Source organism: Acomys minous (genome assembly GCF_964271855.1).
Source record: "Acomys minous genome assembly, chromosome: 4".
NCBI lineage: Eukaryota > Metazoa > Chordata > Mammalia > Rodentia > Muridae > Acomys > Acomys minous.
In genome coordinates, this window is record NC_140486.1 from 137909 (window position 1) to 165265 (window position 27357).

Here is a 27357-nt window from a genome sequence, read left to right on the forward strand (position 1 = left end):
GGAAAAAGATAGTGTGCAACTATAATATTCATCCTCCTCTTCTGGAATTCTGGATCACTTCAATCCTAGTATTTGAAGTTTTAAATGTAGATTGTGTTTTGTTAGTATAAAACTAGTTGTGTAAAAATGCAAACTTTACGTTCCTGGCCATCCATTATTCACTGTGATCACAAGACGGTCTGGTAGGGTGCCACTGACTATAAAGTATCAGCTAAGGATGTGATGTACAGTCTTCAGTAATGATTCTTAATGTGAAAATATTAGACTATAGCCCTCAAAATTCCCCCAGAAAACACTCTAAAATGCATAAAAATTTCTACTCAAATTATTGTCACAGTAAATGACTCTTTTTAATTCTTTAGATAGCAAAGATGTAACTTGAACAGCTTCAGCCAGGTAGATAGCAAAGTGTGTCAAAATTTGTCCCCACAGTTCTACAATGTGTTTCCTCAAGAACATTTTATACATATATTTCTAATAAATCTTACAATATTTTAAGAGTATAATTTTAAACAACATGCTTCAATTAAAGAGTAATGAAATAAATATATGATAAATATAATTAAAATAAGAAGGAAAGGGATACAAAGGTAGGCAACCTGCCACTCTAACTGTTAGGGGACCCACATGATGACCAAACTGCGCATCTGCTACATATGCGTAGGGGAGCCTAGGTCCAGCCAGCCATGCTGTCCTTTAGTTGATACTTCTGTCTCTGTGAGCCTCTATGGGCTCAGGTTAATTTGCTCTGCAGGTCTTCTTGTGGTGTCTTCCATTAAGAGGCTAAAATGGTTTTTAAAAATCTATGCATTCTTTGGTTGAGGGACATCTGTGTTGTTTCCAGTTTTTGGCTATTAGACAGGGCCACTATGAACACAGTTGAGTGATTGTCCTTGTTGTACGGTGGAGCATCTTTTGGTCATATTTCCAGGCATGGTATAGATGGGTCTTGAGGTAGAGCTGGTCCAAAGTTTCTGAGAAAAGCACAAGACTGATTTCCAAAGTGGTTGTACAAATTTGTACTCCTACCACCAACAGAGAAATGTTCCGCTTTCTCCACATCCTTGCCAGAATGTGCTGTCACTTGAGTTTTTGATCTTAGCCATAGATGTAAGATGGAATCTCAGGATCATTTTGATTTGAATTCCCTGATGACTAAGGACATTGAGCATTTGTTTAAGTGCTTCTACACCATTTGATATTCTGTTGAAAATTCTGTTTAGCCCTACCCCATCTAAATAAGATTATTTGGTTTGTGGGTGTTTAATTTCTTTCTCTCTCTCTATATATATGATATTAGTCCTCTGTCAGATAAAGGGTTGGTAAAGATCTCTGAATGACAATGTCAATGGCGTTTGCTTTAGGGAAGCCTTTCTGTTTTATGAGATACCATTTATTAATTGTTGTTCTTAGAGCCTGAGCTGTTGGTGTTCTGTTCAGGAAGCTGTCTCCTATGTCAATGAGTTCAAGGCTCTTCCTCACTTTCTCTTCTAATAGATTTAATATTTCTGGTTTTATGTACTTGATCCACTTGCACTTGAGTTAAATCTACATAATAGAGTACTATTCAGCTATCAAAAACAAGGACATCGTGAAATTTTCAGGCAATGGATGAGCTAAGTGAAATAACCTGGACCCAGAAGGACATGCATGGTATATTCTCACTTATAAACAGATATTAGCCATATAATGCAGTATAGCCATATTACAGTCTACAGACTTAAAGAAGCTAAGTAACAAGGAGGACCCTAAGGAGAGTGCTTAATTTTCATTCAGAAGGGAAAATAGAATAGACACTAGAACCTGTTAAAAAGAGAGTGAACAGGATGGGAGCCCATCATAAGTGTCCTCTGAAGGACTCCATTCAGCAAGGGATCGAAGCAAAACTACACAAGACCAATGGAGCCATCAAATCTGGACCCAGGGGAACCAGAGGAGACTGATGCAGTAAACAAGGACCATGCATGGAGAGGACCTAGTTTCCCTGCTCAGATGTAGCTGATAGGCAGCTCAGTCTCCATATGGTCTCCTAGCAAGGAGAACATGGGCTGTCCCTGCCAGGGACTCTGTTGGTTGTTCTTTGATCTTTCCCCCTGGTTAGATGCCTCACCAGGCCACAAAGGAAGAAGATGCAGGTAGTCCTGGTGAGACTTGGTAGGCTGGGGTCAGTTGATAGAGAAGAAGGGCTCCCCTTCTCTAAGGAATAGGGGAGGGGCATCTAAGGTTTTGTGGCTGGGTTGTTGTCCCAATTCCTCATTGGAAGTCCTGCCTGATTACAGGAAATTGCCAGTTCTGACTCTATCTCCCCATTGTTAGGAGTCTAGTTAGGGTCACCCTCAGATTCCTGGGTGTCTCCATTGTCCTAGGTTTCTAGCTCATCCCGGAGATAACCCCTTAATCTAACTGTGTCTCCATTCTCCCCACCACTGCCACCTCATCCCTCCTGCCTCCATCCTCACCTCATGCTTCACATCCTCTCCCTTTATTCACCACTGATGTCTAATCTATTTTCCCTTCTCAGTGTGATTCAAGCATGCCTCCTTGGTCCCCCTTGCTATTTAGCTTCTTTATATAGGCTCTGTTTCTTAACAATTAAACTTTATTATACAACCCAACTAGCTTACACGAGAGGGAAAAAAGGTTAAAGGGAAAAAAGAGTGAACCTTCCGGTATCTGTTCCACGGGACGGGTCCTTCGGTGTCTCTGGCCTGCATGCTGGTCCAGCCTGTTCGCTGATCCACCTGCGCTCAAGCCAGGTCTCAACCTGCTGCTGCTCTCTCCTCTCTGCCTGTATGGGTCATGTGCGAAGGGCGGTCTCCTTTTCCCATTGAGGGTCGATTAGAAAAACAATAGTCCAGGTGGGGTTCCCAGGTCCGCTGCTTCCTGTATTCCAGGCCCAGGATGGCTCCACTCAGTCTATCACAAGGTATCCATAGCGGTGCTCAAGGGTAAAGCCCGCCAAGACTGCTTTCACCTGTGACAAAGCTTACAGTCTTTCCCACATCTTTAGGTCTGTGGAATGTAGTATGGTTATCCTGCATTTGATGGCTAATATATGCTTATAAGTGAGTATATACCATGCATGTCTGGTTACCTCAGTCAGGATGATGTTTTCTATTTCCATCCATTTGGCTGCAAATTTCATCATGTCATTGCTTTTAACAATCAGCATAAACTATGCTTGAGTTTTTGATCTTAGCTATTCTTGTGAGATTCCTAAAGTGGGGGCAGGGTCTGTCTCTGACTACATTGCCTGCCTTTGGATCCCTTTCCCCCAAATGGGCTGCCTTGTCTAGCCTCAGTAGAAGATGTCCCAGGTATGTATGGCTGGTTGATATCCACAGGAGGCCTCACCTTTTCTGACGAGATGGGAGGTGATGTTGAGGTGAAAGGGAGGAACTGGGAGGAGAGGAGGGAAGAGAAGCTAGGATAAGAATGTAAAGTAAGTAAATAACTTAATCAATAATAATAAAAATAATCCTGAGAAGATCTTTTAAAAAATAATTTATTCATTATTCTGCATGCATGTACACCGACATGCCAGGATCACGTTGTAGATGGTTGTGAGCCATCATGTGGTTGCTAGGAATTGAACTCAGATCCTCTGGAACAGCAGTAAGTGCCCTTAACCTCTGAGCCATCGCCTCAGCCCTCCTGAGAAGATCTTTTTTTTTTTTTTTTTTTTTTTTTTTCTTTTCCTGAGACAGGATCTCTCTGTATTAGCCTTGGTTGTCCTGGACTCACTTTGTAGACCAGGCTGGCCTCGAACTCACAGCGATCCGCCTGCCTCTGCTTCCTGAGTGCTGGGATTAAAGGTGTAAGATCTTAATGAACTAAATTTAAATTTTATTTTGTAACTTACAAAAGCCTGTTTCAGTCTTATTATTATTAGCAGATGTGTGATTGTTGTTACTAGGGACAATGGAGATCTGCAAGTCACAGCAGTTGTAGAGATTATGGGATATCTCCTTTACATCTATTTCTCGCTCAGTAGGAATAAATACAATATTAAGTTATGCTACATGATTAAAAGAGGTATGTAGAAATCGTCACTGCTTGCGAATTTTCCATATATTGATATTTCCATTTATACATAATCTTATTTGTGTTGTTGTATGTTTTGTGCTATAGGTAACAATGTTGGTGTTTAATGGACTTGATAATTGATAATCTCATTCACTAGTTGTTCTTCACTTAAGCGAAGCAGGGAAACAGTGCAGCAATACTTCATTTGGTTTGCTTTTAGTATCTGCTTCTTGAGACAGAGTCCCAGCATGGAGTCTAGTTCAATGGTGCTCATTAGGTAGCGCAGGGTGGACACACACTTGCAGTTCTTTTTCCTGTGCCACTCAGTTTCCTGCATTATAGGATATGCCATCATGTCTAGCTTAGTTCAGATTTTAAAGTCCAACAAAAAAGACAATTCTAAAAACTTATATTTTAATTTATTTGCCAAGTAAACAACACACTTCAGGCATATGTCATAAAACTTTCCTACCTCCTTGTTTTCACTAAAGTTAATTACAAGACTCCACAGTGGATGTACCAAAGTGCCATGGCTTCTGACAACTACACTTCTTGAAATTCTAATTTTTAGCATCATCTCCCTACTGCTTTCCATTATTGTTGCTGCAAAGATGGCTCCAATTGCTTTGAAAGGAGACTGTTTGCCACTATGTCTTCAAGAAGTTTTTATATTTAGCAATTTGGAAAATGTTCTCTTTGGCTCAGCTACTCCTGAAAGTTTGTTGGCAGAAAGTAGACTTTAATCACTGCATATTCTACTAATTAATCTTACATTTGGCAGCCTACATTAAAGCAAAACAAAGCAAACTAAGGACTTCAAGTTAGCAGGTCTTGCTGGTGAGGATAAATTTATGCATGATTTATTGTTGATCTAATAACAAATCATTCTGATTTGTCATTATGATTCTTATCTTTCTTTGGCAAATAGTAATATTATAATAATTGGAAGTATTCCAGGGTACTAGCTAATATTTTTTCTTTTTCATATTTTAAGGTTATATGATTTTTAAAGAATTAAATATCTATTTAGAGTATACAGAATAAACTATTGAGTATATAAAAAGTTTAAATATATATGACCAGTAAAGCATTTATTCAAAAAGTAATGACAGCCAACTATTTCTGTAGTCACTCAAGACATTTGTGATAAACACAGAGCTTTATGATCCAGGTACACAATGCTCCCTTGAGCAAGGAAGGGAAGGTTTTTCTTTAAAGCCAAACTTCCTACTGTGCCAGTGTCATCTGTGCATAAGTTGCCAAAACAGCCACACATGGCCTTATAATTAGACCATTGATGTCTTTTACTGTATTTCTTTCTATCTATCTATCTATCTATCTATCTATCTATCTATCTATCCATCTATCTATCACAGCAGATCCTTGTCTATCAGGAGTGGCAATACAAACATAGAGAAGGGCTACCCTTACTAAGCACCTAAACAGTAAGAAAATGTTATTTGCTGAAAAATGATTTTTCTTTACAGTTGACTAAAATTTAAAATCAGAACACATTCAGCTGGAGAATAAAAATTTAAAGTGTAAATTAACTAGATAAAAAAAGAAATATTTAAAATTGAAAGTAGATTTCACCTATATATTTTATACAAAAAACTGGTAGATACTTTCAGGTTATAGTTTATTGGAAGCTGTGTTTTGTTGTTCTGTGTTGCTCTTTTCATCACTGTACTATTTGAATAGCTCCATTATGACAACTTTGTATATTTTTATCAAGCACCTGGTGTGTATCCACTCTCATTGCCCTCAGCACAGCCCTTCTTCTGATTATTAACCATCATAATTCTGCCTTTGTTATTTTTGTACTTCTGATAATACTAGATGTCAAAGGAAGGGCACAACTATTATTTTTTATATTTATTAGTTTGAGATTTTAAATTAAAGAATTTCCTACAACTTTGTTATAACTACTCTCATTTATTCCTTCTTGCCTTTTTAATAATTTAAAAAGTATTCTCAATTATAAACTATTATCATACTCTCATATTCTTTGCAAGTATACAAATTACTGATAATATCAGACATTCCTTAAATCATTTAATACACTGGAATAATATTCAATTATAAATGATATTAAAATAATTGGAATCATTCACAGTTCACAGAAAAAAAAAACATATTGAGTGAGGTAATCCAGGCCCAGAAAGACAAATGTAGTATGTTTTCTCCCCTTTAAGCCTCCTAACTCAAAATCTTCAAATTTGAGTATACATCCTGGAGTAATGGCAGAAACCAAGGAAGTAAATGCAACTATTGCTGGGATAGAAATATTATGGAGGCAACAGAGTGAGGAATAGCAGTGTACAAGTGATATGATCACAGAAATGGAAAGAGTGGGGCTATTTAGAGAGATGGGGCCTGTAAATACAAGCTAAAAAAGATATGGAAACAATAAAGATGCCTGAAAAAGTCCTAAAGCATCATACTATTAACTATATATATAAACCTTATAAAACACACACACACACACACACACACACACACACACACACACACACACATACATAATTTAAATTATTTTTTGCAGCTGAGGTGACAATGCCCTTTCCAGGAGGCAAAGGCCATATAACAAATGCCCAAATACCAGATATGAGATGCCCTCATTTGAATTGTTGGCCAGGGCTGTCCCAGGGACTCCTAAAAATTACAACTATTATGATAGTCAAGGATTTCCCCCTAGAAGTAGAAGATAAGTCCCTACTGAATGAAGACAGTATGAACTTCAGAAACAGGGCCCAGATGTACCTGAGCTGGAAAAGACCTAGATGCCATCTCTCTGAGGATTAGCTTTCATGGTAACAGAAGGCACCATACAAGCTTCCAAAGGAGGGAAGCAACCAACATTCCTACCCGTTGTGACATTATGAACCACAACAATGACCATCACGGCATAATAACTCTGAGGGAGCCGTAGTGCCAGATTTACCTTAGCAGTAACGAACAGCTCTCTAATTGGACTAAGACCTTCTCAACAAAGGGAGGATATGCCTGGTACTGGACAACCACACAACCAATCAGTGCTAGTGAGGTCATGGATATTAGAGAAGAAGCTATAACCATTAATTTACTAAACAAGCACAATCTCTAATAACAGTACAAACATTTGTCTTTACACCTACAAATAGATATAGTTCTCACCCTCATCAAGGAAACTTCTCTTTGAAACACATAGCAACCACTATAAAAAATCACAGCCAACCAAAAGGCAGAGACAATCTTATAGAAAGTACCACAGGCAACAGATGAATGCTGAAAGTAGAGCACTAGTCTTTTTCATGAACAAAAACAATGGAACAATATCAGATTATCATTCCTGAAAAGATACACATGAGTAACATTATACGGATTCTTCAGGTTATATTTAGGCTATGTATATATGTTCATACATAAATATACATATGTAACAGTAATTAATGAAAAGAGTCAATGAGTTTGTAAAAGAGAAAGGAGTGTATTTGGAAGTGTTTGAAGGGAATAAAGGGCAGGAAGAAATGGTGTAATTATATTATAATCTCTAAAATTTAAAACAAAAGCAGTTAAAAGAAGATGTAAATAATAATAATAAGAACAACAACAAGAGCAACAAAAAGAAGACCAGGAAGGTACTTTTTCTACATTCAGTGCATTCTAGCCTCCAAGGCAGCTGGGCTTTGTTCTCTCTACCACACCTGGCATCATCTCAAAGTTGTGTATTTTTTATCCCCTTGTGTCTTTATCATAATAAAAGAAAGCTGTTTTTAAAATATATTTTATTAATTTATTCATATTACATCTAAATTGTTATCCTATCCCTTGTATCCTCCCATTCCTCCCTCCCTCCTGCTTTCCCCCTACTCCCCTCCCCTATGACTGTGACTGAGGGGGACCTCCTCCCCTGTATATGCTCATAGGGTATCAAGTCTCTTCTTGGTAGCCTGCTATCCTTCCTCTGAGTGCCACCAGGTCTCCCCATGCAGGGGACGTGGTCAAATATGAGGCACCAAAGTATGTGTGAAAGTCATACCGCACTCTCCACTCAACTGTGAAGAATGTCCTGTCCACTGGCTAGATCTGAGTAGGGGTTCGAATTTTACTGCACGTATTGTCCTTGGCTGGTGCCATAGTTTGAGCAGGACTCCTAGGCCAAGATCAGCCCGTCATAATGTTCTTGTAGATTTCTAGGACCCTCTGGATCCTTCTATTTCCCCATTCCCCCATGCTTCTCTTATCTAGAGTCCCAATAAGATGTCTTCCCCTTTGTCCCACTTTCCTGGTAAGTGAAGACTTTCATGGGGCATGCCCCTTGGGCTAGTGTCCAAATATAAGTGAGTATATACAATTTGAGTCTTTCTTCTTCTGGGTCAACTCACTCATTATGATCATTACTAGTTCAATCCATTTGTCCACAAATTTCGAGAATTCCTTGTTTTTAAAGCTGAGTAATATTCCATAGTGTAAATGTACCACAGTTTCTTTATCCAAAATAAATAAATAAATAAAATAAAAGAAAGCTGTAATATCTATGTCTTTTTATCTTACAAACATCTAAATTTCACATTAAAACTAAGTATGTAGTTCCTAATTCTGTCTCCACATGTTTAACAATTAAGTACCCAAGTGGGACTGACCTTTGCTCTTCTGTTACCTTTAAATTCTTTTAGGTACAACAAGATTGATGAACTCAGTACTTTTCTTTTACATGGGTTGAAATGGACACATAAGTTCTTCAATGGACCTCCTCTGATTTATGTGTGGAAGGGAAATCTATTCTAATAAATGCAGAGCTTTCCAAGTATTCCTTCCAAAACTGTTTAACCTCTGGCTTACTGCTGCTGTGCAGACCTAGGGGTAATAGCCAGGCCAGGTCAAGGAGCAAGCTTTCTTCTGTAATAATTGAGAAGAGGCAGTACTGTCTTTTCCCCTGGCCATGCCATGAATAGCAAAGACAGCTGCTCTCAATAAGACACAAACGAAAGGTAGACAACAGGTAGTCTACAAAAACAAAGCAAAAAACAAAACAAAATACAACAACAAAAACAAAAGCCTTGCTGTTTTCGAAAATCCCACCCTTTCCACCTTCCTCATTCCCCTAAGCACTCTTTAGCTTAGGTAAAGCAATATTTCAGTTTACAGGGATAATGAATTTTCTACTGAATTATCTGAGATGGATTTAATCCAGTATTATATGTTTGCTGTCTGTGAACGTTAGGTAAATAAATTACAATTTAAGGAATTAGAATAAAATATGTCCAATACTGCTAAATTTTACTAGATGGATAAATATGCAATTTTTTGATCCAAGAGAAAAAGATTAGAAATACATGTAAAAGGCTGGTATGGTGATACTGATTTATAATGAGAGTAACCAGAAGAGTTGGCAATAATGAGAATCAGGAGTTCAAGGTTTTTCTGGGCTACATAGTGGACTACAATATAGGCTACATAGTGAGTTCATAGCCAGACTTCTTAACAGTGCATGATCCAGATCCTGTCTCAAAAGCTAAAATCTAAAGGAAGAAAAAGTGAAAAGCTGCAGACACAGCTAAGTGGTGGTGTTTGCCATGCATGTGGGAAGCTGCAAAATGGGAAAAGATAACAAAATGATACATCATTTGATATACACGTAGAATTTGAATCTGTAAGGAGAATTTTGGGTTTCATCAAACATTTAGTGAAAATTCAAGGTTTCACTCTATTTTATAGAAGATGTGTATAACTAACACCCATCTCTACCTCTCCTTTGGACTGGAGAAGAAGAAAAAAAAAGGGTTTTTATTTTGGTTAGTGTTCCGTCTGTGTCTCATGACTGAAATGAAAAAAATGTTGAATACATTCAGCAGCTCTCCTCAATAAGCTCACATTAAATATGGACCTTTTATTTTTGCAGTGATAGTACAACAGAAATGAAAGTATTGTGAGGAGTATCAAAGCCTCAGAGTTAACCAAAACTTCCCAGACAACTAGAAAGTTCTTATTTTTCCTAACCCATAGAAACTAAATAGACATAATCTAAAAGAACAGCATTCTTTCCATTTTGCCATATGTCATGTTTATTGATTTAGTGTTAAATCATGTAAGGTAGTTCAATAATATTCACTTTCATGAGAACAGAAAAGAATTATTTGTTAAATGGAGAGGATGGTTTCTGGAAATATGATAGTGGTTTTTCTAAATCTGATTTTCTATTTGCTGAGCAGAGTTTTAATTATGTATTTTTTAAAGCCAATAGTCAGCCTTCTTCCATTCAGATTTTAAGCATAGTTCAGAGATAACAGAATGCTTATCTAATGGTAGTAAAATTTGGGACTAGATTTAAATGCAAGGTCTTTTGCACTTCATTTTGATTCAAAGGGCATTTGCTCATCCATGGAAATGTTATATTGGCCTGAACATTACAAGCCAACATTATAAATAAAATCATACAAAGGAATATGTGCTATACCTACAAATGATTACTGAATCATTTTTATGATACTACTTAGTATGTGTATGCATATGTGTATCTATGTTTGTGTGTTCAGTTGTACATGTACTTGTTGGAGGTTGAATCCCTTGACTATGATTCTTATTTATTAGGTAAGGTATCTAATGTAATTTATCAGGTTAATTTATCAGTATTGCCTAATAATTGCTCCACGTAGAGCTTACCTTGTTGTTGGTGTTTTTGTCTAACCCTTCTTGGTGTGGGAGGCAGCTTACATGGCTATCTCCCCACCCAAACTTGGTCCTTCTGTTGACCAACAGAGCATATCTCTTGTGCCATTTACCCTTTGGCAGCAAGGTGTGTGTGTGTGTGTGTGTGTGTGTGTGTGTGTGTGTGTGTCTCTTTTAAGGAGATTTTTAGAGTAGTTACATCATTTTTATTTTATTTTTTACATAAACCTAAGATTGATCTATATCTATCTTTTAGATCAGTAAGGTTGTATAATCCACTGTTAAGAAAAAGTAATGTTCATAGTAAATTTAAGGAAAAATTTATCAGTTTAAATCTTTGGCTGTCTCTATAAGTAATTTATCTTATCAGCAGGGTGTCACACCCTGTTGGTCTGTAACTCAAGAATTTCACCTATCTTTGTCTCCATTGTGTTGGGATTAAAGGCGTGTGTCACTACCACCCTGTTCAACCATTTCATCTCAGTTTAGCCAAAATCTTCAGAAACCTCAAGCAAAAATCAAGCAGGGAAACAAAATTCTAAGTCTTGGGTCAGTTGTGTTAATTTAGGCTTTAGTTAGTGAAACCCTGTCCACCATTCCTTGGAAGTTAGTGATTGCTATCTCTTTTTGGTGGACCCTTGCCAGAAAGTGCTGACAAATACCTTGTAGCTAAGGAGCTTTGAATTGCAGCTACTATCAACTCTAAGGAGAAGAGTTCAGTTCCTTTTTCCCATTTTGTTGTCAGTATCTTAATCTCACATCTCTCTGCTCTCTGCCTGTTTCCCTGAACCTTTTTTGAGAAGGTGTGGAGAAGTGTGAGTAAGACTAAACTCATTGTAAACAAATTCATAACATTCAAAACAAAGCCAAAAAAGATCCAGAAGCCTTCGGCCATGGCACCTTGGAAAGGGACCACAGCAGTTTTTATAACAAAAACAGTGTAATTGATCTGGAGGTCTGGAAATCACCAAGAAGGCTATGCTGGCTAGCCATCAGGAATCAGTCATTTATTTGGCTCTGCCTCTCAGTACTAAAGATTATAAACACACCACCAATACCAGGTTACTCTTAAAGATAGGTCCTGTGGGTTGAACTGAGGTCCAAGTCCCTATGCTGGAAAGTAAGCACTTTACTAATTGAGCTGTCTTCTATTTTTCTGAATGTTGGAGCAATGAACTTTGAAGAAACTCACACTGAAGAAAGCTGGCCATGCTAATGCAAACTTTTAAGCCGTTTACATCAAAGACTTACCTACAAAACCACAAAATTGTTAAGGAAATAAAAAAGCTGATTCAGCCTAAGAAGAGTGACACAAAAGACTCCTGACATCAATACATTGCACTTATTCTCAAAGAGATGGTTGTGTATACTACAAATAGAGACAATAAATTAAGAATGATGACATCTGTTTAAAGGAGAGCAGCAAAAAACCTATTCGGCTAGATGGAAACGTTAACACTGTGACATGGGGGACAGAGACATAATGGCAGATGCATCAGAGCTAGTAAAAAAAAAAAGAACAGATTGTAAAAGGTTTAGAAAAAGTAAACCTATGTGGACACATTCATACAACATGGGAGGATCAACCTGGAGACAGGAGGGAGCAAGTCCTGTGCTGAGAACGAAGCATTTCTGAAACATGAATGAAAGTGTGATGCTAAGCACATGATGTCTGGGAGAGAAACAGGCCAGGTGTGCAGCTGGGATGTGGCTAAGAGGACATCAATTGCTTTATACAGTGTGGTCAGAGGAATTTTCAGCAAGCTGGATGCAGGCAAAACCAGTCTTCCCAGATGAAGTGCGTTGGAGGCAACATACAGTGCAAAAAATGATTCAAAATAGAAGTGTTGACACTTGATTTTCAAAAAGTGTTTGAATTTGCATATCAAGAAGATACTCTAAAGAATGAACACTGTCTGGGAGTGCATAGCCACTTGTGTTTGTTTCTAATTATTGATACCATCTTAACAACTGGAATCACACATTGTTAGATATAAACCCAAACTGGAAAGAGGCTATGAACCCAGTCTTTAATTGGGGCACTCTTGTTGTTTCCTTTAGAGGAAATAGATAGATGTTTCCCCTGTGCCCAAAACTGCAAAATTGTATTTGTCCATAGGAGAAAAGAAAGCTCTTCATGGGGAGGAAGGGAGAGAGGGGCGGGATAGAGATCGGAACTAGAGCTCTGGTACATTAATATGTGTAACTATAGTGTAGTGCAAAAGAGAACAGGCGTTTCACATATACCCTGGTTTTTCAGAAGCATGAATACCTATATAAAAATTCCATTATGTCAACACCATTGATCTCAATACAAACTCATCTATTACATCTTATCTCTTCGCCTAACCTTGTCATTTTTATACTGTACATGGGTTGATTTGCTTGTCCTTCTATCTACCTTCTCTAGTAAAATGTTAATCTTTTCAGGCCAGTTGTTGTGCTTTGAGTATTTTGATTTTTCAGTATTTTTCTGTTTTCAGCATCAACCAGAGTTCAAATAATTCTTTGAAAGAATAGAAACAGAATAGAATATAAAAGCATGGCTAATCATGATGTAGAGGTTAGGGTTAAGATGCAGATATAATCACTAAAAGATATTACCTCAATCCATCAATCCAATGTAACATATACATATATATGTATATATATCAGAAAAACAGTAATTCACATTAGAGATTGTTAATAATAAGAAGCCTAATGGTCTATACTCATAGACATTAGAGAATTATTTCACTTTCTAAAACATAGCTAGGATATATTGTACCTCATGTGCTTTTTCCTTAAAAGAATGCTATGTTGATTTGAATGAATGAAATGGCAATCAAGTCTTTAAAGGCTTAATACTTCCAAGAAAATTATTAGCAAACAATTTCTTAAAGACATGCCTTTATCCTCTAATTCAGTGAAAACAGAGTTTTAGATAACTCATGGATTTAGTAAGTCTTCTGTTGCCCTGGCTATGTGGGTAATTATGAGAATCGATGAAGAGATGAAAAAAGAGAATGGGGGATAGACTTATCTCAATAAAGACACGAATGCCTGCCCTTGAAAAGGCAAATGAAGCATTTGACCTTACTAGTAAATCAACATGACAGGAGAAAATCTGGAGGTTCTTGTAACAATATGCTTTTCCTGAAAGAAAATTTTCCCAAAGCTTTGCTTGAAATTTGATATGGATAGGTGAAAGGAGATAAAAAGGAGGCATCATTTTTAGCAACATGATAACATATGCATAACGATGCAAGAGGTGGCACTCACATGTAAGTGGCAAACAATGGGTGTCTAGTTGAGCTTAAGGACCTCTAAATGGTGAAAATAAGGCCTGGTACTGGAAACAGATAGTTCTGAGGCTAGGGAGGTCATGGGTCTTCTAATAGAGTCTACTACTGCTACTTTGCTAGAGTGGAATAAGCCTTTGCCACATTCTAAATCTTATCTTTATATCCAGATAAGTGTAGCTATGACTCTCATCAATGAAACTTGTCTTTGATATAAATAAAGACCATCACAGGAAACTATAATTGTACACAACAGATCATGGGGACCCCAACCCCAGTGGATACAACTACATCACAGCTCCTGCATCTTTGGGTCAAGGAATATTTCAGAAGAAAGGGTAGAAAAATTGTAAGAGACAGAATACCAAGAAGTCTGATTTGAAAGTCTCTCTTAGAAATGGCTATATGAACAAGACCTGAAAAACAGCAATACCAGTGGATATGTTAACATGGAAAGAGAAAAGTTTCACAGGGCCTCACCGCTAGACAAAGAACTATGGGAAATGACTGATGGGAAAGGTAATATTGTCCTCTCTCAGAGATGATCCTCTTGATCCACTGTCTGACGCAGAGTTGTCAACTTTGAAACTACATATGCAAAAAACAAAAACAGACCATCAGGTCCTACTCAGATGTGTCTGTACACACACACACACACACACACACACACACACACACACAAATTTGTAAATATATATTTGTATAAATTGTAACAAATATAATTAAAGAAAAAAGAGGTTATCAACTTGAGACTATGAGAGGTGTTTGAAAGAGAGGGGAAAGTAATATAATTGTATTTCAGCTAGGATGAACTGATCACCACTATGTTCTAATCTCTATGGTACAGGAAGGTACTCCACAGGGTACAGAATGAGAAACACCAATCCAGCTACAAAACATTTGACTTACAATCTGTTCTGCCTGCAATATATGCTGGGATGATGGTGGTAGAGGAATTGTGGCAGTGCCTAAGTAATGTCTGGTTTAACTTGAGGCCCACACCACAAGAAGGAGCCTATGTCTGACACTGTCTGGAGGGCCAGGAACCAGATACTTGATATCCCAGAGACCTAGAGTAGAGCCGAACATGAATGAAAAAAAAAAAAAAAAAGAAATGATTTCTAAAGATAATGTGCTATACACACTGGTTTGTGCCTTGTCTAGTCTTCATCATGATTTCTAAAGATAATCTGTTATACGCACTGGTTAGTGTCTTGTCCAGTCCTCATGTGGCAGCAGATGGGAGCAGGTGCAGAGACAGACATTATGTGGAAAGAGAGGCTAAATTGGAGGTTTCCATCATGCTCCTCTCCTCAGAGATCAGGGAACCTTATGGAAGGAGGAAAGATTATAGGAGTCAGAGAAGATGGAGAACAACAAGAGAACGTGGCCCACTGAATCACCTAAGCAGGGTTTATATGGGCCTTTAAAAAAAGAACATACAAAAATAAATAAAACATTCCATTTAGGACTGAGTGTTCCAATGTCTTTCACTCTCTGCATGTTATCTGTCAGCAGAACTGACACAAACAAACTCAATGACATCTTGGAGATTTTTATTGTCAGGGCTTTGTTTAAACTTACAGGTCCTTTGAGTATATATTATTACTTCCAGTTTTGTATTTTTATGGTATTCCTTGTGTACAAATGTGTGTGCCTCTGGGTCTACAAATATTTTACCTTAATCCTGTTTATTTTCCTTTGTTTTATTTTATTTTAATATTTATTATTATCATCATCATCATCATCATCATCATCATCATCATCATCATCATCATCTAAATGCATATTTTTTCCCCTAAGGAGAGAAAGAAACAATATGGACTAAGGTGGAAGAGGAAGAGGAGAAGATCTTGTAGGGATTGAGGGTGGATAAAACAATAAAAATATATTGTGTCAAAAATCTATCTTTAATAAAAAGGAAAGGGAGAAAGAATAGGAGGAAAATGATGCAACACCAAAAGTAGCTGTTCTACTCACATATGCTTAGTGGGTAAAGTACTTGCCATGCAAGTGGATAGGAGTCCAAGTCCACAGAACCTACACAAGAACATGAGATCTGTGGTAGGCCTCCTGAAATCCCAGCACAAGGGTAGCCGAGAAGCAGGATGGTTGTGCAAGTTTGGTAGCTAGACTAGCAGGAGGTAGGAAGGTTCACGTCCAAATGATAGACCCTGCCTCTATAAATAAATTGGACAGTGATCTTGAAAGACATTTGATATCAACTTTGAGCCATGCACATATCCATACACACAAACAGACAAATACCCATATACACATGAATATATACAAAGATTGGTATATAAAAAGAAAGAAACTAGAAGGAATCTGCATTTTTTTTAGAGACAGGGTTTCTCTGTGTAGCCTTGGCTGTCTTGGACTCCCTTTGTAAACAAGGCTGAACTTGAATTCATAGAGATCTGCCTGCTCCTGCCACCCTGAGTGCTGGGATTGCAGGTGTGCACCACCATGCCCAGCTGGGAATCCCTATTTTAAAAGCTTCCTTCTATTAAGTCATCTATGTTACTTATCTTCTTAGGATCTGTGCATTGTAGTATATTTGTCCTGTACTACACGGCTAAAATCTGCTTATACATGGTACATACCATGGGTGACTTTCTGGGTCTGGGTTGATTCACTCAGGGTAATATTTTTAGTTCCATCCAATTGCATGATTTCCTTGTTTTTAATGGCTGAGTAGTATTCCCTTGTGTACATGCACCACAGTTTCTTTATTCATTCTCCGGCTGGGGGAAATCTAGATTGTTACCAGATTCTGGTTAGTATGAATAAAGGTGCTATGAACATAGTTGAGCAACTGTCCTTGCTGTACGGTGGAGCATCTTTTGGGTGTATACCCAGGAGTGGTATAACTGGGTCTTGAGGTAGAGCTATTCTCAATTTCCTGGAAAAGTGCCAGATTGATTTCCAAAGTGGTTGTACTAGTTTGCACTCCCACCAGCAATGGAGGAAAGTTCCCCTTTCTCCACATCCTTGCCACCATGTGCTGTTACTTGAATTTTTTTATTTTAGCCATTCTGGCAGGTGTTAGATGAAATCTCAGAGTCATTTTGATTTGCATTTCCAAGGAAGACTCAAGGGATGGTGCTTAAATCTCACTTAAAAGTGGAATAGAACAGACAGAGGTAGTGGTTGAAGAGACGGAACCGGCTAGAAGAGGGAGCACAAAAAGAAATATGGGTGGAGACCAGACTTGGGAAAACCTGAGGCAAGAGGATAGAAGGTCTGCAGAGAAACTATGGATGGAGCACGTCTGTGATAAGCTGGAGACCTAAGTCAAAATATGCCTCTTGAAGGATGTGAGGGGAACTCTAGCTGAGATGTCTAGTACAAGGGGTCATAGAGGCTGAAAAGAACACCCTACAATTAGACATGACTCAGTGGAGGAGGGAGAGCACCAACCCATCTACAAAAACTTTGATCCAAAACTCACCCTTCCTACAAGACATACAGGGATAAAGATAGAACAAATAGAGCCGAGATTGAGGGAATGTCAACCAATGCCTGGCCCAACACAAGACCCACCCCATGGAAGAGAGCCAACCCCTGACACTATTAATAATACTCAGCTATGCTCACAGACAGAAGCCTAGCAGAGTTGTGCTCTGAGAGGCTCCACCCAGCAGTGGTTCGAACCAGATGCTGAGACTCAGAGCCAAACATTGGGCAAAGCATAGGGAGTCTAGTGGAAAAATGGGAGAAAGGATAAAATGACCTGGAGGTGACAAGAGCTCCACAAGAAGACCAATAGAGCCAACTAACCAGGGCCTAGCAGGCCTGTGGAGTCTGAAACACCCAATCATCATGCATGGACTGGACCTAGGTCCTCTATATAGATGTAGCTGAAGGGCAGTTCAGATTAATATGGGTCCACTAGTAAGGGAAACAGGGGCTGTCTCTAACATGGTCTCTTGTTGCCTGGTTTGCTATCACTTTCCCCTGATGGGACTGCCTAGCCAGGCAAAGGGAAAGAGGATAAACTCAGTTCTGATACAACTTGATGAGCTAGGATGGGTGGGTAAAGGGGTTCCCCTTTTCTGAGGAATAGGAGAGGTGGGATGTGGAAGGGAGGGTGAGACTGGGAAGAGAGGAGAGAGGGGGCTACAAGCCAGATGTAATGTGAATAAATAAATTAAAAAATTAAAAGCATCCTTCTACATAGAAGGAATAGTCAGTAGCTTGAATATTGGTGGGGATTCCCTGGCCTTTCTACCCTCTCACTGCTAGGTCAAGGACCTTGAGTACAGTTAAGTAAAAGTAGTACAAGGTCCTACATTTGACATATGATTCTCAGACATGGTAGGAGAAGTCACTGTGAAAACCTGACAACAGCAGTAATCAGGACATACTGAACTCTTCAGCTTTTCTACCCATTACATTATATAGTATTATCTTCACTCATAACAATCTTGACCTGGTCAATGCTACTTGATGGCTCAGTTTCAGGCTGGCCTATTCTTACCTAGCTCTTTTACACAGTCCTGGGTTTCTGCCTAGAGAATATTGCTATCTACTATTAATAATTAATAATCAACTAACAATCAAGACAATGCCCACAGACATGCTCACAGGGCAGTCTCATCCTGGAAATCCCTTAGTTGAGTGCCTTTTTGGAAGACGCCAAAATGTGTCAAGTTAACAGTTATAAGTAAATAGAGATGAGTGTGATGGTATATACCTTTAACCCAGTACCCAGGCAGAAGCAAACAGATTTCTATGACTTTGAGACCAGCCAAAGTTACGTCTCAAACAAAACAAAAAAGCAAGCTAAGATGAATTTCTTGGACAGTAACTATTTAACCACCAGTAAGTTTTAAAATAGTTATTACTATTATGGGGTGAGTACATACACAAGGTAGCAGAGTCTCACAAGTCTGTCTAGTTCTTTCTTATCAAGGACCATTTGGATTCCATTATCAATTCTCTTCTGATAGTTCATGATGTGCTTTCTTGTAATGTAGCCTCCTGATAGTTTGACACCTGACTACTTCAGGTTTCTTATTATTTTTTAGTAGCTATTATTGTTTTGATATTAGCCTTGCAGTGTTAATTTTACCTAAGTAGAAATAAGGGTGCTTTCCTATATGTCATACTTACAAATTGCTGGCTTCCTACTGTATTTATTGCTGAGAAATGGCTCCACTCTCTTTGAATTCCACCTGTAGCTTTCTATTTATAAATACTTAACTAGTGCTTTTCTTGGCTGCAGATGTAGGGAGATTTAAATTCTGCTTCTTCGGCAGATTGGAGTGGAATTACATTGGAGGAAGAAAAGCATTTTATTTACAGTGTATTCTAAAAACAGATCATTACAGAGAAATGTGGCCAACTTCACACTTCTCACATCTCAGCGTTAACATACTGTGAGCCCCTTATTTGTGTAAGCTCAGAGGTTTTCAGTGCAAATTAATCACCATGCTCACATTCTGCCCTATAGCACACTAACAGGTCACTGCTGGACTTTGTGTAGTTCTTGAAGAACACTGAAGTCTGCACTCCTTATAGGCCTTCTCGGAACTTCCTGGCATGTTTCTGTACTAAATTAAATTTAGTCTTCATTTGAGTTCTTGGATTGATATAAGTCAAGTTTCTTCTTGTACTAATCTGTCTTTCTAGTCAATGATATAATACAACTTGTTTTGGGTTTTTGTTTTGTTTTGTTTTTTGATTTCTCTCTCCTTTCATCTAAGGATTGTTTTTTAGCTGTGGTTTCTGAACATGAGCCTCTTTCATCTTCTTCGCCATTAATCTTGCTTTTAAACTCATTTTATTGCCCTCTATTCTCTTCACATTATTGCAAAATATGTTTCTTTTTTAGGATATGTGACTCCTGATGAATCACTGTACATCTTCACTTTGAGAATTTATAGTACGGACTTTGGGGATAGATATGTATTCTTTTTGCTTATGTGTGTATGAATGTAAGTATGCATATACTACTGTGCAGGGCCTCTGCTGATGAATATAGCAGGCTATCTGGGCTAGTGAGTCTCTGAAGATTATACTTTTTCTTCTCTCATATCCTCATAAGAGTACTGGGATGACAAACACAGAGTAGGTGTTCAGTTTTTATGTGGGTTCTGGGGCCTCAAACTTGGATCCTCAGGCTTTTCCTGTAAGTATGTTTACTAATGAAGCCACCTCTCCAGCCCTGAAAGTTCATTTTAATAAAGAACCTGTGCCAGGATCAAGCCCAATTACTGGAGATCAGCCCAGGAGAAAAACAGACAGTTTCTATTTCTTACTGTAACACCCTTTTCCTTGCCTTCCACCACCATTATGTGTTCAGACTGAGAAAGAAATCTGAACTCCATACCACATACAACATTTCAAATTGGTTTCACAAACTACTTGTACACTGAGGATACATGTCCCCTTACTCTTGAAAGTGAGATTATTCCTTGACTGCTAACTGCATGAGATTATGATAAAACATAGATATATTTGGTCCTTTGTTTTTGAAAGGCTAAAAATGAAGAAAGCCATTCTTATTCATTGATTGATTGGTAATATTTATTAAAATCCATTCTCTTCAAGTAGTGAGATCAATGTGCGTGTCTACATCTAGGATTTTGATCAAGGTTGATTTCTTGTTTTTTATTTTGTTTATTTATTTTTTGGTACCTAGACTAGTCACATTTATCATGTTCATCTTTTTAGCTGTGGGAGTTATATTCAGTCTTGGGAACTGGTTCCAACATCACATAGTTTCTTAGTTCCTATTCTATATGTTCTCTGTCTACCTTATAGTGAGTTAGGATCTAGATTTTATAGTGGTATGTGGTAAGAAAACATAAGTAAAATGTCTTTTAGTCTATACTCTGATACATATTAGACAGAGAAAATAACATTTATTGTGAAGGTATTTAAAGCTTTTTTTTCTTGGTTGCTTTAGATACACAATAAGTATAACAATAAAATTTATTTTGTAAATGGTCATATGGGATTTCAGTGAGATAATACTTGTAAAGCACTGTTAAACACCCCAATGTTCACAATTAAACATTGACTCTAACTTATGTTGATCTTCATGTAACTAGAAACTGTACAGTATGGAAAATATGAATATCTGATAATGGTGGGTGCTACAGATATACTCTGTGTTAATTGATTTCCCAGCACTGTATACTCAGTTCTGACAGAAACATCAGGAATGGCTTATTTTGTTTCATGTTTTTCAGAAGGATTTTAGTCTATAAAAGTAGGGAAGAAAAGGTTCTGTGGCTCCACATGTGATGGTAGAAGCATGGCATAGATGAAACAGAGAAAATAAGGCAGAGTCTTAATCTTACATATTATTGTTTCATTATGCAGTCTGTTCTGTAATGAATACTTATTTGCTGAATTAGTTTTAGGTTTATATCAATGTTGTTTTAAATAAAACGCTTTATTTAACTATCTCTTCATACCATCTTTACTCCTAAAGACACATTCCAGGAATCCTGTCTTCAAAGAGCCTTCTCTAATATCTTTTAGGCTTGGCTTGGTGGAGTTTCTGGTCGTTCTTGTACTTTGGGAAACTTTCTTCAGGGCATGTGTGTGTGTGTGTGTGTGTGTGTGTGTGTGTGTGTGTATACACCTGGGTGTGTTCACATGTGCCCATGTATACATCAGTGCTTCAGGTTTTTGTATCTGTGTATCTGTGTTCGTGTATGCACATATATGTGTGAATGCATGTGTACATGAGTGCATGCATAGACAAGAGGTCATAGGGCATCTTTCTCAAACATCTCCTTCTTAATTTTGGAGATGAGGTATTTAGCTGTACCTAGAGCTCATCAATTGACTAGGTGGCCTGGCCAATGGGATCCATGGATCTTTTCATCATTGCTTCTCAGTGTTAAGCTTCAAACCAATCAGAGCTGCATGCTATTGTGATTGGTTTGTTTTTTCATCTATGCTGGAAATCCAAACTCAGAACAAGCATTTACCCCTAAGCCATCCCCCAGGACAAATCACCTTTTTCCTTATTACCCATGAAATAGATTGAGAGATTTTCCAGAGGAAATAGAATCTTTTCCTTTCTCATTATCAGTACCTGTTGTAGTGCCAACAATGCAAAGCACATTAGTTAGTGCATGCTGACCTTAACTTTTGGCCCGTGTTAAGATTACACTAACCACCATGATTATTAAGAGAGCTTTCAGGTCTCTACATCCAACAAAGGGCATATTTATGACTACAGACTTCTTTTTGATGAAATCAATATTGAGAGCCAGCAAGAAGCTATGACCAAGAGGAAAACAAACTATCTGTATTTCTTACCATAAAATTGCATTAATCTATGATAGTGAGTCAGATTGTTCCTACAATTATGAAAGTTTCATTCCTCATTTACCGGTTTTTATTCAGAGAGCTTCTATTTTTTTCAGAAATCTTGGTTCATGTATTTTTTTCTTCAACAAAGAAGTCAAAACAATACAATGGAAAAGATAGTTTTTTCAACAAATGGTGTTGGTTTAACTGGATGTCTGTGTATAGAAAAATGCAAATAGACTCTTATCAGCTTGCACAAAACTAAAGTCCAAGTGGATTAAAGATATCAACACAAAACCAGACACACTAAATATGTTAGAAGAAAAAGTGGGGAAGAGCTTTGCATTGGCACAGGAGACAACTACCTGAAGAGAATGCCAACAACTCAACAGTTAATAGATGGTATCTCATGAAACTGAAAGGCTTCTGTAAGGCAGGAGACACTGTCAACAGAACAACCTACAGACTGGGAAAAGATCTTCACCAACCCTACATCTGACAAAAGGCTAATATCCAAAAAATATAAAGAACTCAAGAAATTAAACACTATCAAACAAAATTATCAAATTAAAAATGAGGTACAGAACTAAACAGAGAATCCTCAACAAATGAATATTGAGTGGCTGAGAAGCACTTAAAGAAATGCTCAATGTCCCTAGTCATCAAGGAAATGCAAATCAAAATGACTCTGAGATTCCATCTTACACCTACCAGAATGGCTATGATAAAAATCTCAAGTGATACCACATGTTGGCAACGATGTGGAGAAAGGTGAATACTCCTCCATTGTTGGTGGGAGTGAAAACTTGTACAACTACTTTGGAAACGAATCTGGCTTTTCCTCAGAAAATTGGGAATACTTCTACATCAAGACCTAGCTATACCACTTCTGGGCACATACCTGAAAGAGGCTCCACCATGCAAAAAGGACATTTCTTCAACTATGTTCATAGCAGCTTTATTCATAATAGCTAGACTCTGAAAACAACCTAGATGTCCTTCAACCGAAGAATGGATAAAGAAACTGTGGTACATTTACACAAAGGAATACTACTTGGCAATTACAAACAAGGAAATCTTGAAATTTGCAGGGAAATGGATGGAACTAAAAAAGAGCATCCTGGGTGAGATAACCCAGACCCAAAAAGACACACATAGTATTTACTCACTTATAAGTGGATATTGCCACATAATACAGGATAGCCACACTATAACACATAGACCTAAAGAAGCTAAATAACAAGGAGGACCCTAGGGAGAATGTTTAATTCTTACTCAGAAGGTAAAACAGAATCGATACCAGAAGCAGTTAAAGAGAAGGAACAGGAAGGGACCCTACCATAGATGTCCTCTGAATGACTCCACCCAGCAGGGAATCTAAGCAGATGCTGAGACTCACACCCAAACATCATTGAGGTGGAGCTCAGGAAGGCTTTTTTTGTTTGTTTGTTTGTTTTTAATTTTAATTTATTCACTTTGTATACCAGTGACTTGGCAAGGATTTGTTGGCTCCGTTGGTCTTATGGAAGAGTTAGGAGATAGAAGGACTTGGAGGGGACAGGAGCTCCACAAGGAAACCAATGGAGCCTGGTTGAGGAGGTGGGTGCTGCAGAGAATGATGCACCAACCAAGGACCATGCATGGTGAGGACCTAGGTCCTTGGCTCAGATGTCATAGATAGGCAGCTACCTCTGACATGGCTCTGGTGCCCACTTGTGGATCAACTTACACTGGTAGGGCAGCCTTGGCAGGCCACAGGAAGAGGATACAGACAGTCCAGATGAGACTTGATAGGCTGAGGCCAGATGTTAGGAGAGGAGGGCTCCCCCTTTCTGAGGACTAGGGGAGAAGGAGGGGTATAGGGAAAGAGGGTGGGATTGAGAGACAATGAAGGATGTAAACTGAATAAATAACTTAGTCAAAAAACCAAAATCCTTTCGCTCTCTCATGTCTTGCTTCTCTATGTATCCATGACTTTATTTTTCTGTACCAACTACTTAAGCATGTTCCTGACACTGTTATTTAATGCTTCACAAATTGGCCAACAATTAGCAGTCCACTTTTACATTATCCAGATTCTAAATGCATGAATAATGATTTCATCAGCCTAGATTGTGACTTCTGTTGATGCTAGAAAGCTTTGGCTTATATCTGTGAATTAGGAGACAATCCCTTGGTCAAAACAGAAGAAACAAAATTGGGAGTAATGTGCTAGGCATCAGAGATGGAAGTCAGTGTGGCTAAATGTAAGCTGGATAAGGAGGGACTTGGCTATAAGCTAGACACAGTACATTTTACATTAACACTCACATATTTATCAGTTCAGCTCTAACTTTGAAACATTATAAGGCCTTGGAATTCTATAAAGCAACACTGGGTCAGGGGCCCTTCTTGCTGATAAGCTCTGAGTTGATGTCAGATGATATATGTCACTTAGGTATTAGAAGTTGACACCAAGTCTCTTCTGCTTTGCTGAAATCCTGATTAGCCCACAATGACTTCATACCCTTTGATGGCCCCTTGAAATAAAAAAAAAACAATGTCTTATATCTCCCAAGATGCAGAAAGCCAGGAAATTAACCACAAAATAAGTAGTACAAAGTACTCCTCAACTACAAGAACTAAAGTTATGTATTTCTCTAATTTTCAGCTCAATTCCTAAAGTAAAATAATAACATTCATTTTTGAGAAATTTGAGATGGGTGCAGTGGTGCACACCTTTAATTCCAGCACTCAGGGAGGCATAGGCAGATGGGTTGTGGTAAATTCCAGGCCAGTGGGTCCAGGAAATTCAAAGCTCCACAGAGAAATCCTGTCTTGGCAAAAAAAGAAATTTGCTTTTAACAATCCAGTCATAATGTACATGAATAAAGCTGACAAATATGTATTCAGGATCTACTCAATTAATATTTCCTATACTGTAAAATTTCTGTGCAAGGGAAACATTTGCTATTGAAAAGATTGATTTTTGAGTTTGATCTTCATCTCCAGGCCTTTACAAGAATTCTGGAGCCCTACTTAAAGTAACTATTTCTCTTCCTTAAGATCAGTTTTACTACCTTGTAATAAAACCAGAAAGATGCTTCTCTGTATGTTAGACCACAGTGCATGCTTCCTCATTTTCAAAATGTAGGAGCTAGGCTAGTTCACTTTAAAGTTCCCTTCTAGTTAAAATCCCACGGTCACACAAATCTGTGATGCTGTTGAGTATACACACACTCTTTAAATGAAGCAACTATGGCACAATGTTAAGCTGATTGGAAATTAAGTTTTATTGTAAGTTGTGCATCATTTTTTCCCTCTAAATTCATGGAACTTATCTTGAATTCACAAAGCTGTTGATCTTTTCTCTAACTAAACATCTACAAGTAAAGTCTAATAACAGGAAAGCCTTCAAGATACCAAGGAATTAATTACTAAAAGGGAAATTTCAGGACGTGGTGTGAAGTCTCTCAGTTGTCACACCCTATCTTTCCACTCTTTCTGGGCTGAGATTGAAAGTTTTGAGAATTTAATTACTCCAAAAAGAAGTTTTCCCTGTTGTTTAAATTGATATTTATTAGACCTGAAAATTCAAACATTTACTTCATTTATGATTCAGCTTGTAGATAGTTCATATCATCTTGATGGAAGGCTAGACATGAATAAGATACAAAAACACCTAGTAATTATGGTGCTCTATGAGGCTTTATATGCATATAAGGGTTTAGCAAAAGATAACTGTGTTTCATGAATGAAATTTTATTTAAATATAACCATAGGCACAAACTCTTGAATTCTTTAACGCTTTGTTTGCAATCCAGTGGCTGTCATATGACCCCAACACTAGAAAATGTCACTATTTATCTTTAAAAAATTATTTCTCTAGTACTACAACCAAGATGACAATTATGGACATTTAACACATCTCTAATCTCTAGTTGTCTAAAGTTTTCATGATATGATATATTTATCAATGCAATTTTACCCTTAATTGACCATTTTTTCTAATAATTAACACATTGGTGTGCTTGGCAGGAATATTGACCAATGTATGTGACTAAATGCTTAATAATTTAAGGTTTCATTTTTCTAATAATTAGCACATTAGTGTGCTTGGCAGGAATACTCACCAATATATGTGTATGTGAGGTTGATGATACCATGGTTTTGTATCTGTGGAAAGAAAAAAATGTTTCCTTCTGATCTACTCTTGACAATATAATTGATTTTTTAATATATAACATTACATTTCAGCAAGACAAAAGCCATTTATAAATGAGTACATACCATGTGTGTCTTTCTGGATCTGGATTACCTCTCTCAGGATGATCTTTTCTAGTTCCATCCATTTGCCTGAAAATTGCATCATTTTCTTGTTTTTAATAGGTGAGTAGTGTTCCATTGTGTAAATGTACAACAGTTTCTTTATCCATTCTTCAGTTAAGGGATCTCGGCATTGTTTCCAGTTCCTGGCTAGTATGAATAAACTGGCTATGAACACAGTTAAACAAATGTCCTTGTTGTATGATGGGTCATCATGTGTGTACCCTAGTGTGGGAAGTGGGGGCTGGCTCTAACATGAAATATGATGACTTCTATTTTGTCCCTTTCCCCTGCTGGGGCTGCCTCTCTGGGCCAAGGAGGCAGGGGATGCCCTCAGTCCTGATGGGCCTTGATATGCTGGAGTGGGGGAGCTCCCCTTCTCTAAGGAGCAGGGGAGGGACCATGGGGGAAGCAGAGAGGGACAAGGGAGAGAGGAGGGAGGGAACTATGACCAGGATGTCAACTGAATAATTAATTAGAAAAAAAGACAAAAGCCAGTCTTGTGTGAATTAAACTAAGATAGGGTCACACTGGAGAGTTTTAGGCATGGTGCAATAAGGTTGTTGCATAGATATAACACAGAACACACATGGAAACTTGCTGGAGACAATATTCTCTGCCAGTAATAAATGTCAACCTATAAACCATAAATACCAAATAGTTAAATATCAAACTAATCTTGTCCTTGATGAAGATGTCTTGATCATATGATATTAGAAGGACTCAAAACTCTGGTTCTTTTCCCCATTTTTCCTTTGTCCCTTCTTTTTCTTTGTACCTTTTCATACATTAAAGATATGCTAAGACTGAGCCAATT

The 27357-nt window shown here is 37.9% G+C and overlaps 1 long non-coding RNA gene across 2 annotated transcripts in view; it reads left to right on the forward strand.

Moving 5' to 3' along the window:
* The window catches only part of LOC311596169, a 156825-nt gene that overhangs the window by 77436 nt on the left and 52032 nt on the right, over positions 1 to 27357 (forward strand). The window lies entirely within an intron of this gene.